Consider the following 16,500-nt stretch of genomic DNA (forward strand, 5'->3'; position numbering starts at 1 on the left):
CAGTTGTTAGAGAAAAGGGTTTTGAGAAATCAGGGTAGATTAAAATCGGGTCTGAAGTTATCAATACCTTTAGTTTTTCAAATGGCTCTACATAATCTCTGCGTTTGGTGTCGATTACCGCTCCTTTTTTCAACTTTAGGGTCATAGGTTTAACTACCTTAGCAAAGTTAGGAATGAACTTGCGATAGAATCCATATAATCCTAGAAATGATTTTATTTGTTTAGGAGTTTTTGGTAATGGGAATTTTGTGATTGCGTTCGTTTTGTTTGGGTTAGGCCGAATTCCGTTAGTAGTGACAATGTGTCCTAGGAATTCTGTTTCCTTCCTCATGAACTCACATTTATCTAACTGCAATTTTAAGTTAGCGTCCCTTAATTTTCCAAAGACTTTCTTCAATGATAAAATATGTTCCTCCAATGAAGTGGAATAAATTATGATATCATCCAAGTATACCAAACAATCCTTGTAGATTAAATCTTCTAACAAGTTGTTCGTGCATCTCTGAAAAGTTGCCGGTGCATTTTTAAGGCCAAAGGGCATGCGGGTATATTCGTAATGCCCATGTTTGGTTGAAAACGCTGTTTTTGCAATAGATTTTTCCTCCATCTGAATTTGATGGAAACCTTTAGCTAGATCGATAGTAGTAAAATACTGACATCTTCCCAGTTTGTCAAGTATTTCGTCCATTCTAGGAATCGGAAATTTATCATTTATTGTTATTTCGTTAAGATTCCTATAGTCGACTACTAATCTGAATTTCGGTTTACCTGAGGCGTCTGCCCTCTTTGGAACTACCCAAATGGGTGAACAATAGGGGGACTTAGATTTTCGGATAATGCCCTGCTCTATCATTTCCTTAATTTGTTTATTTACCTCCTGATCAACACTCTGGGGGTATTTGTATGGTTTGCGATAAACCGGATCTTCATGTTGAGTTTGGATAACATGTTTAATGGTACTAGTGAAAGTCAAATTCTCACCTTCTCTGTACTGAATGTCTCTATATTGGTATAGGACCTTCTTTAAACATTCCTTTTCTTCAACATTGAGATGTTCGAGCCTAAACTCGTTACATTCGCGTAATTCATTATTGATCGCGAAGTTAATTGTTTCGTCAGTAATCGATGTAGGATTGGATTGCATTGCATCTGAACCCTCGGCATCTTTACTGTTTTTCGGAGTAAGGCACTTTAGGGGTGCGGTCTTCTCCACTTTTTGTTTGATTTTGGAGTTAACCTTTTTGTCTTTTGGACTGGGGCACTTTTTTAGTGTGGTTTCACCCTTTTTGATTGGGTCAAGGCATATAGTTGATGCGGTCTCGCCCTTTTTGATTGGGTCAAGGCATCTAGTTGATGCGGTCTCGCCCTTCTTATCCTCGTATCTGAATTTATAGGTTTTTGAACCTAAGGTTACAGTCTCCTTCTCATAATCAATCTTTGCTTTGGTATCTTCTAAATATTGACGACCTAACAGGAAATCATATTTTTGAGAAAAATTATGCACATAGAACTTTTGTTCAAACGGACATACTCTATTGGGTTTAATCATTATGCTTTTCATTAGTATTATTGGACCCTTAATTGTGTATACCTTGAGGTTTTCTTTAGTTTCCTTCAAATTTACAAAATTCTCAATAATGATATTGATGGACGAACCTGTGTCAATCATACCTTTGTAAAGATTGTTCTCATACGTAATTCTTACATATGGACTGATTCTACCTCTTCTCCCGTGTCCGAGGTTTCCGAGGCAGTTTGATGAAAATTTACGTCTACCTCCATTTTAGTCTGTCCACTACTACTTTCTCTTTGTCTTTTAACGGGACCATTATTACCCGGGTTGTGTGAAGTAGAGGGCTGATGGTTTAATGGATTATTCTGCCTACCTTGATTTAACTTGTTCCTAAAATTGTGATAAACTTGTGGGTCAACAATAGTAGGGTTATTTGGGTTTCGATTCTGGGTATTTCGATTCGAGTTACTGGCTTGATTATTATTTTGTGACGTAGATGAATAGTTAGAATTTGTGTTATGTTTGTTATTGTAATATCTTTGATTATTATTTAAATTTTTATTTCCCTTATTCCTGAGATTATAATCGTGAGATTTTTGAAAATACATATCTTCAGGATTTGCGTCATAAAGACCAAGTTCCATAGTGGCTTGTTTTAACTTTGGGATAATGTCAATATCCTAACGAGCCAACGACATGTACATTCTATCTGGTAATTTCTTATCGATTGTAGACTTGATAGTCCATTTTAACATATCGGAATAATTGCTCTTAATTACGGGATTACATTATAGTTCTAGCTTATCAAAGATATTGCGATGCTGTGCTTCCAGCATCTGGATGAACTTACTGATGCTTCCTGAATATGGTGTTTCCTCCAGTTGTTTTATCAGTGTTACATATGGTCTATGATCCTTAAATGAAGTGGAAAGGGTTTCCCGGATCTCCATCCATGATGTTGCTCCTGCTTGAATTACTGCTTCTAAGGCGTTGTCCACTATTACTCGTTTTATAGCGCCGTAGATTATATGAGCTTGCCGATTATCTTGTGTTGGGTACAGGGTCAGCAATTGGTCCACCTGGTTGATGAATATTGACAGCTTTCCTGGTGTGCCATCATAATAATGCAGCTCCTTAATTTGGTTCAGCAATTGATTTAAGTGTAGCTCGGAGAGTTGTTGCACTGTTGCCATTTTGGTTTTGTTTTATTTTAAAGTCACAGAATTAAAAATTCGGATTTGAACTTTATTTCTGACCGCACGGGATTTTGGTTTGGTTGTATTAAAAGTCACAGAATTAAAAATTCGGGTTTGAACTTTATTTCCGACCGCACGGGATTTTCGATTTAGAATACTACTTGCACGTAGATTCTTTAGCGGATCAATTTTTTTAATCACTATTTCAATTCGTTGGTCTGGATAGCTAGTTGTATAGCTTATCCTTTAAGTTGACCAATACCGTACTGAAAGGATTATTTTAATTTTTGATCCTACCGACTGCGCCAATTAAATACTTGGTATTTCGTAAGTTAAAAAAAATATATTTTATTTTTATTTAACCGAAATAAGTTACAAGATATTTGTATGTATGAAGAACACCGACCGAATAATTTGTCTCAAACTGAACTCAACTATTGAACTAGGATGGGTGACGATCAAACCTCGGTTTCGAGCTTTTGAGGATCTTGATTGATTTCGAAAGATTCTAAGAGAGAGCTTAATTGATTATTTAATTTCTCTTGGATTCAAGTGCATTCGCTCTTGGATACAAGTGCTCTTTTGAAATTTGATAATTTTGTTTTCGAGCTAACGAGTCCGAACTTTGAGCGTGTGAACGCGACAAATAGGAAAGGATGTTTAGACAATAAAATTGTTTAGTCTACTACTGGGGACTTGTGTTTATTCTACTGTCGAACTCGTGTGGAGTTGTGGTGTCCAATGACTTTATGGTCATTCGATGATGATTCATGGGTGTACATATATGTGGAATAAGTAGGCATGTGCTAAAGTCTATGGGACTGTGGATATGTCACTATATATACATTTATATATATATATATTTTCACCAAAGTCAAAGCTTAGCTTCTTGCCTAGTTATCGCTACACTGAGCGGAAATTTTTTATAAACTAATATATACTCAATTTTTTTCAATAATTTAAGTAATTTGTATTTTCTTTTCTTATTAAACTTAATTCGTATTAACCGTTAGAATTTACTTGTTGCTGTTTTCTAACAATTTAATTTCATAATTAATCAATATTATTATTAATCAATAAATAATAGTAATGATCACGTTTCTAAGTTCTTTTATTAATACGCTTTTATTAGTTCGGGATGTATGTATGTATGTATGTACATATGTATGTAACGGAATCTTTGAACACTATTTTCAAGGGTTTCCAAATATCTGATAAACTTGAAACTTCTCAAGGACCGATGACAGTGCAATAATTTGATAAAAAAAAATTATTATTCTGATTAGGATCGTCAGGATTGATAAATTCTTTTTTTTATAGATCGTCCGTAAAGGAGTAAGAGAGACAGAGCTAGCGCGCGATCTGCGCATGCCTGCTGGACAAGCTTATGTAGACAATGAAGAACTTGATTGCTCAAAGTTAACAGGAAAAACCCCATGCAACAAATGAGCCTTAATTGAAATAGTGAGATTACGAAATAGTTCGTGAGATATTTCATAATTACATGTCCACAAAAATCGATTATTGATAAAGCAAACTAAAATACAAAAAATAACTGATAGCTAAAAAAATGTAAAAAAACACGCGTTTATAGGTACCTACACTAAAAATTATAAAATAAATCATAGTTTAAAAAAACTAAAAAAACACGCTTTTATAAATAACAGAACTAAAAAGAAGAAAATAATTTATAATTACAAACAATATTATTAAATTCATATTAAATTATACTTATAAACAAGATCGCTAAATTCAAAGTTAAAAGCGTGGGGTGTAAGATTTTTCTATATTTTCATAATCCTCCCACTACAGATAATTGTAACATTGATTATAGATGCACCCCACGCTTAATTCGCTTAATAACTCTGAATTTAGTGATCTTGTTTATAATTATATACTATTGCTCTGAATTGAATAATTTTGTTTGTAATTATAAATTATTTTTTTCTTTTTAGTTCGGTTATTTATAAAAGCGTTGTTTTTTGTTGTTTTTTTTAACTATTATTTATTATGCACAGTTCCAGCTCAAACAGATGGGATTTTTTGGCATTTGAAAGCTGGAATCGTTTAGCTATAGTTTGCCCATACTATTTTCTGCCCAAGTCCAGTTTCAAAAATATAAAACTTCAAACATTTTTTTTAAATCTCCTCACAATTTCTTATATATTCGTTTTTCAACTTTTACATTTATTGCTGTATTAATTTCTACACACATTATATTTCATACAGATAGAAAACTATGTCGAGCAGGGATGGCCTTATGCATTGTCCCCAGTTCAGCAGAGCGGCAAGCGCGGCATTCATGTACATGAATCGAACGCTACTCCGTTGAATGTAGAATTCTGTGCTGATTGCTCAGGCAAGTATTTCCCTTTTGAGATATTTCGAATTCGTCTAAATTAAAATCGGAAAATATCTATGGAATAGGATTCTACTATTAATATGAACTTAGTATTATATTTTAAGGAGTTTGTTTACCTTTTTTGTACATAGTATAATTTTGTTATCTTATTTACCCACAGTTATTGATTTATTTTAATTTTTTTTTTGAACTAAAACAAAAATATTAAAAAAAGAAAATTCATTGAATTAACATATTAAAAAATAAATTAAGAAAAAGTTTGCCTCGCGCGGGACTTAAACTCGCACTAGTCTGTTTGGAAGGCGGTTGTTCTAACCCCTAAGCCACACGCCGCGTTCGCCTCGAGACGACAAAGACAAATATCAAACGAGCAAAAAAATAAATGTCCCAAAGGGGTTGCAAGTTTTTGTCCCTCTCACAGACGATATGCACTTGTGTGAATATCGCCGACGCAATTTTAGTTGTCTGCGTGGCGCGATGTGTAAGCGGCCGGACTGATAAACATTTAGACGTAGGTTCAATCCCTAGTTGGTCGTAAAATATTCTAAAAAATTTTGTGAGTATGCTTGAAAATAATTTACTAAATGTAAACGTAACAAATGTAAAAAATTAGCTTGTAAAACAGTCGAAGCTTTATAAATTTTTTTTTTTTGTAATCGAAATTTTTTCCTAAATTTTATCCGAGAAGCGACGGCGGCACCATGAATTACACCACTGAGCGGTAAGGGTGAATTTGATCATGAGTCGAGCAGCGAATTCAGCATCATGAATAACCCCGCTCACGCATGAATAAATGCGAATGAGAACTTTACATAAACGGTGAGTCCTACCCACCGAACGGGTAAGCATGAAAGTTAGCATGAATTTGGCTAAAAAATGCGACTGGAACACCAAATCTTCCCCGTTTTATTGTTCAGCGCCGTTTTCTTTCTCTTCGTACTTCTCTCTCTCACTCTCTCTTTCTCCTTTCCCATAACTCAGCACTCGAATTTATTTTTATTATAGCGTGGGATCAGAACTCTTTTCATTGATTGATGAAAAAAGTCATTGAAAGAGACATACTTTGTTTTAGAATTTAGAGTTTAGATTTGAACTAGCGCTTTCTAAAATATTTAGTGCGCGATGTCCCATGCAAATCTACTTCAAATTGAATACGAAAACAAAAAAGGAATTTTGGCACATCGAAATTTGTACACACTTGCAGATTTTGTGTTAAATAGAACGAAATAATTTCTATCTTCATTACAGTCACCTAGATTTATCATATTTACAGTTACAGTTACAGATTAACATTCCGATCATTTTCAAGGCAGCTATATGATATAGTCCTTGGATTTCCATAAAATTAAAACCGAACTTCTAACATAAAATATCTAGGTCTAAAATTTGATGAATATACATATGTAAGAAACTGGAAAAGTTATTATTTTTAGTTGCAGTCATATGTCGATCGTACCTAATTTTTGAAGAAATATAAAATGTTTGTATCTCATGAAATTCTGTTAAAAAATGGAAAGGTTATCTTTTTTTTTTTTAATTTCGTTATAAGACTAACTGCAAACTACATCAAGTATATACAAATCAAGAACAAATAATGTAATGACAAAAGAAAAAAAGAAGAATTGTGCTCTTAGCTCAAACAATGAATCTATTTATTTGAGATATATTTATGCAACTTTTTTCCCATTAAGTGTTAGAGTTGAAAAGACTTGATCCAAACTTTTCATCTTCCGTTAATTTATTTCATCGATTTCTTTCGCATTTCCTAGTAAACGGACATGTTTTTCCTTTGCGGTCTTGTTTTGTGTTTATATTTGTAATAAGCTTGGAATAAGTTTAATATTATATTTTGTGTCAATAACTTCCAGCTCATTTGGCATGCGTATGCAGCTATTCTTATCTGTGTTTTTAAATCGAGTCTTTTTTCTCATAGTTAATTATGCAGTCAGTACTTCCCTTTCATATGTTGTTGTTTGCGCATTCGTAACAGTTAATCGTTTCAAAATTTTTTCTCGCACCCTCTCGCTCTCTCGCTTTAAATAAATGACCCGAACGAACTCTTCAACACTATTTGCTCTACCAACTTCTGGTCACAGTACCTTGTTGTTAAAGAGTTCGAAGCGAAGAACGTTTTCCAATCCCGACCCAAAAAAGTAACATACACCCTAGGTGTTTCGTATCAGAGCAAGATAGCTCCTAACTCGTATTCTGATATCTTTTCGTATGATTCTCAGATTATTGTGCTCACAGAAACCTGGTTAAAGCCGGAGGTTCTGAGTTCCAAAGTTTTTTTCAGCTGTGTTCACAGTATATCGGCTTGATCGCGATATCAGGCGTTTATGTGGATTCCTCACTCATGTCAGAATTATTAAGTTTTGTTTTGAGGAATGCAACGATGTTGTTTTTTTTTCAACACTATTTGCTCTACCAACTTCTGGTCAGAGTACCATGTTGTTAAGGAGTTCGAAGCGAAGAAAGTTTTCCAATCCCGACAAAAAAAAAGTAACATACACCCTAGGTGTTTCGTATCAGAGCAATATAGCTCCTAACTCGTATTTTGATATCTTTTCGTTTGATTCTCAGATTATTGTGCTCACAGAAACCTGGTTAAAGCCGGAGGTTCTGAGTTCCAAAGTTTTTTCAGCTGTTTTCAAAGTATATCGGCTATATCGGGAGGATTCCTCACTCATGTCAGAATTATTAAGTTTTGTTTTGAGGAATGCAACGATGTTGCATTCCTTTGTGTGAAGCTATCTATCAAAGGTAGCTCCATTTTAATTACCTGTTCCTACATACCTCCACTGTCGGAACTTCCTATTTATTGGAATCACCTTTCCGCTATTTAGATGGTTTCCAGTAGACTTGCGGATAGAGACCAGTTGGTAGTTCTAGGAGATTTTAATATCCCTGGTGCTATTTGATGCTCAAATTATTCTACCAATACTCTCCGAACTCCTACACAACTTGACTTTATCGCTCGCTAGTTCGACATTTCGCTGTCTCAAGTCAACCATGTGCGAAATTCTTTTCAGCGCTTGCTCGATCTTTGTTTCGTCTCTGATGCTTCGAAAGTCAGTTTAGCCAATGTGGCGCCTCTGACGTAGCCCGAAAATCCGTATCATTCAACTCACGATGTGACTCTTGATATTGGGTCTGACTTACAGAATATATCTGACCGTCTAGCCAAAAAAGTCCTCTGTTGGATGCAAACCAAAGATTACCTTCCTATTCTCTTAATAAACTTACCGCCCTTAGCCAATCGTAGAACGATACTAGGTTAGATTAGGTTAAACCGGACGGCCCTCCTGAGGGGCCAATCATAGGCCAGTGTGGCCCTTATTTATCCGGATGTTGTTTTTCACATGGTCCTGGAGAATCTTACATGGTGTTAAAATCCTTAAGGAGCGCGGTAGTTTTTACGAAGGCAAGTAGTTAACCTGGCGACCTTTTGGAGGCATCAACAAGTGATCCCATTACTGGGGCACCTAAGTGCTTTACTCTTGTCTGTGTTAGGGCTGGGCATTTACGGTTGAGATGCTCAAAGGTTTTAGTGGCCTCAGATTCATCGCATTTCCTGCAGTTGCCGTTGTTGGTGATGCCCAGCTTGACTGCATGCGCGGCAGCCAGGCAGTGGCCCGGAAGCATTCTCACTAGTAGTCTGCAGTCTTTTCTGGATAGATGCAGTACGTAGTGGCTGAGTTTGTCATTGCGCTCTTTGCACATGATTTTAGTTGTTTTGCAAGTCATAGAGTTTCCTCTCCACTTGATTTTTGCTCGTACGCCCGCCCGCCTCTCTAACTCGCTTCGGAGCGTTCTTAGAGAGACTGCGACGTTTTCTGTTCTATCAATTGCCAGTCCGACTCCTTCCTTTTCAAGTTAGTCTTCGTTTTCGTTTCCCTCTATGCCCGGTGGCTAGGAACCCAGTAGATCCGCACTGACGTTTTCGTGCTTAGAATATCTAGCTCGTCCCTGCTTGCCAGTACATTTTTGGAACAGACCGCTAACGATTGCATGGATCTAATCGCTGCCTGACTGTCTACGAAAAGGTTTACCGCCTCACCGCCTCTGCCGCCTTCCTGATGGCGAAGACTTCCTCCTGGAATATGCTGCAATGGGTTGGTAGCTTATACGATAGCCTCATCTCGGGGTCTGTACTGTATATGCCCGCTCCAACTCCTACTTCCATCTTGGAGCCGTCAGTGTAAATATTGAGGTGTCGAGCGTGGTTCTGAAGCGTTTTTCAGTCTTCAGGTCCCATAAATGTTGATGTAGGCGTCATGTAGTCAGATACACTGCTCATGGTTCGACCAATTAAACTGTGCCCGTATCCTTTTGACGACATACTTCCTAGCGCTACTAAGCGTTGTGCACCCATTCCCGCGGTCAGGTGCGCGTGGATGTCCAGGGAATCAATTCCAATTATAGTCTCTAAAGCTTTTGTGGGGGTTGACCTCAGCGTCCCAGATATGCAGAGCAGTGCCTGCCGCTGGGTTTTCCCCATAAGCTTTTTGTAGGTTCTCTTTTTTATGGCTTGCCACCACACTAAGACTCCGTATAGCAAAGTCGGAAGCAACACCGATAAGTAGACTAAGTGCATCAGAGCGTGTGAGAGGCCCCATGTGCTGCAGAGCATCTTCTTGCGCATATAGCGCAATGGTGACCTTTTTCACCCTCTTTAGTACATTGGCTTACCATGCCAGCTTGCTGTCCAAGGAATTGATTTTTGGGAGGAACCATGCCGGTACCTTGTATTTCTTAGTGAAGAAAATGAGGTCCGTCTATTCCACATTGATATTGAGTCCTACCTTGTCCGTCCACTCACATATCTAACTGAGTGCGCCGTCTCCACTGATTTCCCTTTTATATATGCATGCCGGTTGGTTGACATTAATATGCCCACATAGTTTCGGATGTATAAGTCCAGCATCATTTCTAGCGTCTTGAGTAGAAAGGAGGTGAGGCTTACCGGCCTGTAGTCCTATAGCGTGACGTGGCTGGTCTTTCCGGCTTTGGGTAGGAAGACAATCCTCGAGGTCCTCCATTGGGTTGGGATATAGCCCGTACTTAGAAAATCTGTGTAAATTGCGTGTAGCCATGGAGTAATGACTTCTTTGGTCGCCTGCAGCATGGCTGGAAATATTCTGTCTATCCTGATGCTTATATCCCCGCGGCGGAGTCTATAGCCCACTGAATTCCTCTAGAGGATATGAGATCATTTGGGAGATACTCTTCCTTCGTTGCTAGTACCTGGTGCTCGTTGGCATTGGTGATCTCTGTTTAACCTGGGAAGTGCGCGTGCATTAGTGCTGTTAGGGCCTCTTCGCTGCCGTCAGTCCACCGTTCGTCGTCGCGTTTGAGCTGACTCTGTATGATGGGTTGCTTTGAAAGCAACTTCCGTAGTCAAGCCGTTTCTGGGGCCGTCTCTATGATGGAGCAGAAGTTCCTCCAAGAGCTTCTTTGTGCCCTGCGTATTTCCTTCTTGTAGTTTCTTAGAAGGATTTTGTATTCCTCGTTTATTATATCATCCTTCGCCTGCTTGGCGAGTTTGAAGAATTCTCTGAGGTTATCGCGTTGGAGCGAGATTTTGTATACCTCGTTGATTACATTATCCTTCGCCTGCTTGGCGAGTTTTAAGAATTCTCTGAGGTAATCGCGTTGGAGCGAGAAGTCCTTGTTCCACCAGGGTGGTCTGGTCCTTTTCTTGCTTCTTGAAATCGGGCATGATGCGTGTTGAGCATCCTGTAATTCCTTTGAGAGGGTCTCTAAGGACTTTTGTATGTCTTCATCGGATTTTGTTCCCGGACTCGTCGCGAGTTTACGAGAGATTATATCTTGAAACTTTCCCCAGTTAGTGTTCCGGGGGTTTCTGAAGACTGTGTCTAAAAAGGATGGTCTCTCTCCAGGACCTTCCAATCTGATACCATGGAACTTTGTCCCGCTCCGAGTGCTATATCTAGCACGGTGGACGAGGTGGGGCTTACAAAGGTGTGTTCCTCCCCCACGTTTGCTCTATCTAAATTGGTAGAGAGAATAAAGTCTAAAAGTGACTCACCTATGTCGTTTATGTCGGGGCTTCCCCATACGCTGTGATGCGCATTGGCGTTTGCAGCCACGATCAGTTGCTGATCTTTCGGGCCGGGTTCTACCAGACTCCTGAGTTCTTCCGCTGGAGCTGGCCTATCGTGTGCCATGTAGCAGAAAGCTACCGTTAATGCGCGTTTTCTTGCTTTCTAGCAACACCACAGTCAGGTCGTACGAGCTGAAATGATACATAAGGTTAGCTTGAAGACCCTTCCGTACGAGTACGGCGGTTCTGTTTCTGCTTACCGATGGTGCGTAGTAGTTTGAGGATTTGATGACCATCGAATGTGGGCATGGGAGCTACAGGGTCTTCCTCCATCCGTGTAACTAATGACCTCCACCGCGCCTCGGGCATCTTGCCTTTCTCATCGCTCCTGTCATTGAGTGCCGCGATCAAATGTCGTTTAGTCACCTCACTGGCCCTCGCGATTAACCTTAACTTTTGGGTTTTCGCCTTCAAGTGGGGCCTGCTTCCTTGGGCACGCTTTGCTGCTTGCTCGCCGGAGTGTCTTTTATGGTACTCTCGGCATAGCGTTGCCGCTGGGTGGCATGCATCTCCTCCACCTTTTTGGCGGAACCGGCCGTTGATGCCATGCTAGGAAGCTTGGCGAAATGCAGCCTGCTCTCCTCGATCCTTTGCTCGACCCAGTTGAGCTTAACCTCTTCCTCTTCCGATAGGGCAGCTTTTGTCCGGAGCCGGCTCTGGATTCGAAGGGCAGCTTTGTACTGCGCCTTAGCCTTCTTCCCCTCGCTTGAATGCTTCAGCCCGTCCCTATGCGGAGAGCTGGTGCCTGGTTCTGGCGAGCGAAGAAAGCTTTCTTCCTCCCCTTTCAAAAGCTGGACGCTCCCCCGGTCCGAGTCTGTATAGACAACGGCACCCGTGCGGCTAAGCCGTGACCGCTGGGGATACGCAGAGAGGATTGTTTCCCTCCGTGCCCGCTGGTGGTAGCAGTCATGCCTTCCACCGACGTTTGGGCTGACATCCCAGCCCCGGTTGCCTCTCCTGTCTGGGTGGGAACCACACACTTGCCATGGTTAGTGATTCATTTCTTCCGCCGTTTAAGCGGGAGAAATTGAATCGAAGCCTTAGCTAGATACTGCATTACTCAGGACAGAGCATGCGCCACTGCATTACCATTGTACGGGGTAATACAGTGCCCATTTCCCAGCCGGCTCCGTCGTCGAGGGTTCAGCTGGAGGATTTTTGCCAACCATAGAACGATGCTAGGAATAACCCTTATTTATAACCTTATCAATGGTGGTATTTCCTATCAGAATGCAAGAGACTTACTGAGTAAGTCTCCTAACTTCTATTCTGATAGCCTTTCGTTTGGTTCTCGGGTTATTGTGCTCACAGAAACCTGGTTAAAGCCGGAGATTCTGAGCTCCGAAGTTTTTCCAGCTGTTTTCAAAGTATATCGGCTAGATCGGGAGGATTCCTCACTCATTTCAGAATTATTAGCTTTCGAGGAATGCAACGATGTTGAATTCCCTTGTCTAAAGCTATCTAGCAATGATAGCTCCATTCTTATAACCTGTTCCTACATACCTCCATTGTCGGAACTTCCTATTTATTGGAATCACCTTTCCGCTATTTAGATGGTTTCCAGTAGACTTGCGGATAGAGACCAGTTGGTAGTTCTAGGTGATTTTAATATCCCTGGGGCTATTTGATACTCAAATAATTCCATCAATATTCTCCTAACTTCTATACAACATGACTTTATCGCTGACTTGGTTGACATTTCCCTGTCTCAAGTCAACTACGTACGAAATTCTTAAGCGCTTGCTCGCTCTTTGTTTTGTCTCAGATCCGGCGAGAGTCAGTTAAGCAAGGGTGGCGCCTTTGACGCAACCCGAAGATCCGTATCATCCAACTTTCGATGGGACTTTCGATATTAGGCCAGACTTACAGAATATATCTGACCGTCCACCAAAAAAAAAAAAATAGTGTTCTGTGTTCGCATGACGGATTTTGAACTTCGGAATAATTTTATATATGAATACAATGGGCCGATCTATACATTTGCCGTGTGTATTTTTTACAATGCCATGAACTCATTTTTTACTGAATGTGTTCCTTTCTACTATCCGCCAATCTCGAATAAACCGCCTTGGCTTACTTAAGAGTTGATCCGACTTAAAAATAAAAAATCTAGGCTAAATGCTAAATTTAAAATCACCGGTTCTCAATCTTTACTTTACCGTACTGAACGCGCAGTGTTTTAAAAACTATTTAGCTCGTTGCAGTGTCCAGTTCTTACAAGACAAACAGAAAGAAAAAAAGCAAATCAGATTCGAACAATTATTGATCAAGTTTCAACTGTCTGTGGACGTTCACGTGTTTTTGATCGCTTTACCGAAAGACTTCCAAAAATTAACAAAAAAAAGTTCACTAAAAATAAGAAAAGTGGTGAAAAAAGCTGGCAATTTAAACTAGCTATCCGATCTAGCTAATTAAAACCAATTAAAATACCGAACTCAATCAAAATATTAACAGGTGCATCCGGTAAAGCCACGAAGCCAAGTTGTGATGGACGAAGACGGATGTCTTCTGCACGGAATATTTTTTTTTTTTTTTTGTCATGGACGTTGATGCACTACGGGCAGTACACTCACGTGGCCCGTATGACACCAAACACGTGTCTGTTTGGGTTAGGTGTCAGTAGGCGCGATGAAAAATATCGGACAGAATGCGAGGAAATTGACTACCGGCGAGCTTTCATGTTTACTAAATGTGTTAGTATTAAAAAATTTAATTTTGAAAGACTATCTACGTTTGAGAGTAGTGTGTACAAATCATTATAATTTGCACATAACACTCGAAAAGGTTCATGCAGTTCAAAGGAGGTTCTACAGTGGCGCAACACTAATGGGATATTGGATCTTGTAGTTCTACATGGTACGTGGAAATTAAGCTGACTCAACAAGTCAGCACTTTCCACATCACCATGGATAAGGTTAAAAATAAAGGTTATCCCTAGCATCGTTCTACGATTGGCTAAGGACGGCAAGTATATTAATAGGAGTCTAGTACAGTAGGAAGGTAATCTTTGGTTTGCATCCCAATTTAAAGCGCGTAGAGCGAAAAGTGAAAAGTTCTTTTCAACCGACTCAATGCGTTTACTATGGACGCCGTACTGAGGGCTCCAAACGCAGCATCCATATTCTAAGATAGGACGAACTAAAGAAGTATATAAGGATTTAGTAACATTGGGGTCATTGAATTCCTTCGACCGCCGTTTAATAAATCCAAGCACACCCCTGGCTTTATTCACCATAGACGAAATATGATCTATAAAGTCAAGTTTTGGGTCCAAGCGGACGCCCAAATCGTCAACTGTATTAATTCTTTCCAAAGAGCAGCCGTTCAGCGTGTAAGTAGCAAGCTCAGGAACGACACGTGAGAATGTCATTAGCTTGCATTTCGAGTCATTTAAGTTTAATAAGTTTACACGGCACCAAGTTTGAAAATTATTAAGATCTGTTTGTAAATCCGACTGGCAGGCAACGTCATTGTATTGCACGCAAAGCTTGACGTCATCCGTTAGTAAAGACTTTGGGCAGGTCATTTATAAAGTGAGGGGTGTTAATGTTTTCAAATAATTTAGGGATGGCCGACAACTTAGAGATTCCTCTATAATTGCTGGCATCCAATTTGCTACCTTTCTTGTGGAGAGGAATAATTAACGATTCCTTCCAAATAATGGGAAAGTGGGAGGTTTCTAAGGACAAGGGTAACAATTTCAGAATGGGATAGCACAGTGCGTCGGTACAATACCTGAGCACACAGCCAGGAATTCCGTCGGGACCTGGCGAATAAACTGGTTTGACACGATTGTTTATGGGGAAGACAACCAATTTGCCACCCTTGAGCAATAATAACTAACGCTCGAATTAGGTTAATTAAATGCTGTGTATATTTTCGTTTCACTTCTCTGGTCGGAGCTGCAACTACCGATCGAATGCTTTACTTTAACATATATAAAAACGCTTACAATTTAGCTTAGCCTAAAGATAAGGCGACAGAAGAAGAAGAGAGGGAAAAATTGATAAGAAAAGAAAAAAGCTATAAGCGCAGCAGGTGCAGCCAAACTCCCATGTGCGCATGATTAGGCGCTAGCGGTCTGCTCCGAACAACGATGAAGATCTAAAAGAAAGAGCTTTCGTTTAGGCTAGGACACAAAATTAAGTTTGATTTGGGTATGTCATAGGAATAAGTCTGGTGTAAATACGAGGAGTTTGCATAAGTTGTTTGAAAAAACTGCGAAAATAGATCGGCTATTGCCTGATCATTATTTGCGGTAGTATTTTTAAATGAAAGCGAGGAAGGATTTGTTTTCGGCTTACGTTTATGTTAATAAAACTGTTTTGGGTCCTGTGAGAACTGGGCCCTACAACGAGTTAAATAGTTTTTATATCACTGCGCGTTTAGCACGGTAAAGTTTGACCGAGCTGATAAATAAGATGAAAGGGTAGATTGAGAACCGGTGAATTTAAATTTAGCATACAGTCTAGATTTTTTATTTTTAAGTCGGCTCAACTCTTTAGTAAACCACGGCGGTTTATTCGAGCTTGGCGGATAATATAACGGAACACATTCAGTAAAAAATGAATTCATGGCACTGTAAAAAATATCAACGGCAACTGCAATGTCAGTGCACTTGTATAGATCGGACCAATTGAACTCGTTTATAAAATTATTCAGCCGCTCAAAGTCCGTCTTGCGAAAACATAGGACTTTATTGACTGGACGGTCAGAAATATTCTGTACGTCACACCCGATATCAAGGGTCACATCGAAAGTTGGATGTTAAGAATCTTCGGGCTGCGTCAGAGGCGCCAGCCTTGCTAAACTGACTCTCGCAGGATCAGAGATGAAGCAAAGATCGAGCAAGCGCTGTAAGGAATTTCGAACATGATTGACTTGAGACAGCGAAATGTCGAACAAGCCAGCGATAAAGTCATGTTGTGTAGATGTATGGAGAGTATTGGTGGAATTATTTGAGCACCAAATAGCACCAGGGATATTAAAATCTCCTAGGACTACCAACTGGTCTCTATCCAAAAGTTTACTGGAAACCATCTGAATAGCGGAAAGGTGATTCCTATGAATAGGAAGTTCCGACAATGGAGTTATGTAGACACATCGTTGCATTCCTTGAAGGTTAATAATTCTGTCGTGAGTGAGGAGTCCACCGCTATAAGAACACCCCCGCGTCTGATACGGCGATCAAGCCGATTGAATTTTCTAATTAGTTTATTAGAAACATTAACAAATTAAATTACGAAAAACCGAGTTGTGGTGGCAGACGTTTGGCGAACGAAAAAAAGGTGGTGCGTGGCTT

At 39.6% G+C, this 16,500-nt stretch overlaps 1 protein-coding gene across 1 annotated transcript in view; it reads left to right on the plus strand.

Annotated features, from left to right (window-relative positions):
- LOC110182648 (gamma-aminobutyric acid type B receptor subunit 1-like) overlaps positions 1-16,500 on the plus strand; it is a 101,559-nt gene that overhangs the window by 64,188 nt on the left and 20,871 nt on the right. The gene's annotated exons all lie outside the window — the stretch shown is intronic.

This window comes from Drosophila serrata, unplaced genomic scaffold (genome assembly GCF_035046125.1).
Source record: "Drosophila serrata isolate PLE 108 unplaced genomic scaffold, ASM3504612v1 contig_255, whole genome shotgun sequence".
Lineage (NCBI taxonomy): Eukaryota > Metazoa > Arthropoda > Insecta > Diptera > Drosophilidae > Drosophila > Drosophila serrata.